Below are 4,341 nucleotides of genomic sequence, written 5' to 3'. Positions count from 1 at the left end.
TCTTGAAGGAAAATGGTACTTTATTTTTAGGTTAACCTTTGAAATAAATATTGTGCACAAATGCTTCATAAATCTAAATTAGATTTTTGTTATACTAGTTGTAAACTTGTATTTGCATGCACTTTTTCATGTTGTTGAATATTTCTCACTTTTTAGGTTAGACTCATAAAAGCAATCATACTTTTTCATGATTTTGAGCACTTGTGAATCTTTATGTTAGCTTCATTAAAGGAGGAGGCCATCAATGTACATTGAGTGCTCTTTGGGTTTCATGCATGGCTACCTTGGATCCCCCACTATCAAGATTAAACCATGTTGTCTCTTGTTTCATTGCAAACAGGGGAATAAACATGTCGGTATGCTTTCTTTCCTTCTCCTTTCCTTTTCTTTCAATTTAAAGTAGCTCATTTTAAGGTTACCAAGTGCTAAACAAAAGCACATTTTATGAACTAAGGTCACTTGCAATCCATCTCAAGCCATGGAAGTGATTTGCATGTGTCAATCTTTTACCACATTTATAGCCAAAATGTAGTATAATTACAAGGTTGTGAGGTAAGGGAGTGTTAGAGATTTCATGTAGGTTATGGCATTTTCTGATGAACGTGTCATTGGTATGTGTTAGACCTAACATTTCTATCTTGCCAAATGTAACATTTTAAGGCACCCTTGGACATTAGGTTATTCAACATAGACTTTGCGGAGTAGATTTATGCATGAACCTCAACAACTAATTCTAAAAAGTAAAAAAGTTGGTCAATTGTAGATATTATTCTCACAAGCATTTTGTTATCATGGGTAAAATCTTGTTTGTAAAGGTCTAGTTAAGCCATCTTGTTATCATGGATAAAATCGTGCATGTTAAGGATTAGAAAAGTGGTAAGCATGCAACAATGCATGTACAAACAATGTCCACACTAAAAGAAAAGGAGAGCAATTGTGAAAAAAAAATTTCCAATGGGAAGCTATATCAAGATAATATGAGTAAGTAATTACATCATCACAAAAAAAGATATCCAAACTCAATTATCTCAAGGTTCGAGGCTTTCAAAAAACTTTACAAACTCAAACATGTTTCTTGGCACCCTTGAAGGTGCACAAAACAATATATATGCAATTTCCAAAAGTTTCACCAAGAACTTTAGAAGGTGGATCTTCCCTAACATCTCATCATTCCTAAACATCTAAATGTTCCTTATCACCATAGCATGACAATGTTATGTGTTCTAATCGATCCTTCATCCATGTGTATTGCCTTCTTGAAAATGGAAAGTCTTTTGAACCCATCTTCTAAACTCATTCCACAAAACTCATACAATTTAGCAATCCCAAAAAGGGTGATTTAACAATTTCTTCACCTCATTTATGCAAAACACAAGTAGAAGGCATTTTCATACTCTTGTGTATCCGATCCCTTGTGGTGGGGAAACTCTATGCAATCACCCTCCCAAAACTAACAAATTTAAGCCTAACGGAGGCAAATATTATAGATGGTAAGATGAGGTCATGTGTAATGGGGAGTGTCACATGATGGGAAGGTGAGTGCCACTAGAAGAATGCCTCCTAGATTAGAGTGGCATCCAAAGATAGCTGACTTAGATTCATATGAGACCATGGTTGTGGATGGAGAACGGATCTTGTAATCTCTCACATATATATAAAGTATGTTAGTTCAAGATCAAGCTTCCCACTTGAATAAATTGACTAATGGTTCAAGGGTTTCCATGCGGCTTGTAAGGTGGGTTGCCATCTCCTTTGAAATGGGAACTTTCTTTTCTATTGACCCTCAAGAGCATGCAAGAGGTTGTCGTACTACCATCAAATACCTATTTCTATTGTAGATTCTATGTTTAAGAACTTTTAATCATTGTGGGATTGAACTAGCTCATTAGACCTAATTGCCCTAAAAAGGAGGAGAAATCAAGGATCAAAGTATCAAGAGATGGTTACTTGGCCATGGGTGGGCCATGGGTGGTTCCTTTGTAGACAAAGCTATGAGATAATCTCTAAGTGGACACTAGCTTCTCACATACTTTACTTTGTCTACCCAAGGGAGGTCTAGGATTGTTAGAACTTATAAGGTCATCATTTGGAGAGGGTATAAGGTATCCTATTTGCACATAAGAAAAATTACCGATGTGTCTTCTCTTTCTCTCTTAGTAGGGGAGTGTCCCATTGTGAGGTGCCCGCCCATCGGCTTTCCAGGGACTCTTTTAGCGGTCTATCAAGAAATGAATCTAAGTGTCACTGCTCGACACTCCCAGGGAATGTTCCGAGTTTTGTCGCCCAGGGTTTCCTGAATCCGCCTCGCAACGGAATGTTCACAACCGAACCCACTAGGATCGACCTGAAATTTGGGCTCCTAGTTGTCAAGGTCTCCTGATAGCATTCTAGCATTGGGTTTTGGACATTCTACTTTATGCAGAGATACCCAATCCGAAGCAGACCCATGCCACACTTGGTTCAAAGAGAATGGGAAATGAGAGGGATGTGCTGCTCAACTTCTCTGCCCATAGGGCATAGTCCCATTCCGGTCCCCTAAAACGGCATGAATCGAGGTTCTATCCTAACAATTTCTAAGGTCGAAGATGGTAAACCTTGTGAGAAGCCTCCCAGTTCTCTAGGACCACCCTGCCGTAGGACGGACCCATCGGGGGTTTCGCCCTCCCGCTTCCCTTAATAATTTTAGTTTTCTAATTAGGTCCTATCACATTTATGTGTGACACTTAAAGTCAGCTTCATTAATTAAGCCTTTTAGGGAACAGGGTTCGTTCGCATAACTTATAGCACAGACACGAAAACAGAGCAAAGCAAACTATTGACAAACAAGTTCAAACAAGTTCCTTAACTTATCTTCAAGTTAATCTTTGTCTCCCGCCCATACAGGAGAAATTATATATCGCTTCTGTCCAACACAAGTATCCCTTCTGCCCTGCAGAAGTAACTGGTCTAATTTCACATGGCACCACAAACTCAATCCTTTATCTAGAATAGCATCTCCCAACATGCTCAGATGTTGGGGGCCACGGAGGTCTTCAACTCCATTCTAGACCTAGCAAGGGGTGTCCAGAGCTCCAATTGACCCGCAAGCTGTCTAGGAGCGAAACATCATTCCAGTGGGTGGCCTTTTCACCACTCGACCTTCAGCCCATGAATCGAGCAGTGCCCTCTCGGGTTAATACGCGATGCAATCATGGAGGTGATCCACCCGTGCAACATATCCTTCCTTAATTAAATCCTTTAAGAATCAAGCACAAACAAGGCATTCAGCCCTAATATCATTTTCTAAGAAAACCTTCCTTTATTCCCATGGCGACTTGTCATCACAGACCCTTGCCATGCATTTACCATAAATCACAAGCACTTGGAATAATCATCCAAACAACAACTAACAACCAGTTGAATGTAAAAGCATGTAGGATATTGTTCGATCAACCAACAAAACCAATTTCATTCTTTTCAAAACAATGCAAGAGTAGATGATATAATATTTCCCCATTGCATATTTGCTCTCCCCCTTGGGATCTAAGAGCAATACTATGCAAAAATATTCTTAACACTTCCTTCCTTCGGCTGGGGCATATGTCAAGGGTTCAAACACTATTCATGATGTAAGTTCTATAGGCCGTCACTTACCTTGATTGGTAACCCAATCCCTAGATTTGGATTGGCAAAAGTTATCGTTATCCAACGGATCTCAAGACATCCTAGTTTTAATCCTTATGATCAATTTCTTGTACTAGCTCTTAGTCAAGTCATGAGGCAACTAGAAAATTATCCTCATATATCAAACATGTTATAGGCATAACGTGTAAATACTTGATAAGTGTGAGATGATCTCAAGTAATTAGACTCTAATAGGCCGTGCATTGAGCTAGACTCTAGTTTTTCTTAATATTTGGGCTCTTAGGCTAAGTACTTTTGAAGTATCTAAACTTTAAACTAGTACTTTCTATTCATGATTCTCAATGTCAAATTCTTTTAGTAATTATGCTATTTGTAACCCTTGACTATACTTGAATCTAGCACTTGTATGCGCAATCTTTTAATGTCGTTCTTTTGATGACTATGCCATTCATAACACTTGACTAATTCTTCCTTGTAATTGCTCTACTAGCAAATAAGTCATATGTAACTAGGTGTAATTATCTTCCCTTAATATGTGCACTTCACAAACTCCCTCTTTCGAGTAGGTGAGATGAAATTTATCCTTTCCCATAACCTATACTCGTGCATCGTAGTATGGGACCTAACGTATCTCATACGAGAATCAAAGCAAGCATCTATCAATTTGAAAATACATTACTTACGATCGGAACCGCAGTTGGATTGACAGTGATGCCT

Source organism: Lygodium microphyllum, chromosome 24 (genome assembly GCF_053477565.2).
Source record: "Lygodium microphyllum isolate KBCC chromosome 24, Lygodium_microphyllum_v1.1.10, whole genome shotgun sequence".
Taxonomy (NCBI): domain Eukaryota; kingdom Viridiplantae; phylum Streptophyta; class Polypodiopsida; order Schizaeales; family Lygodiaceae; genus Lygodium; species Lygodium microphyllum.
The sequence above is the reverse complement of the archived record's forward strand: the minus strand, read 5'-3'. Positions refer to the sequence as shown.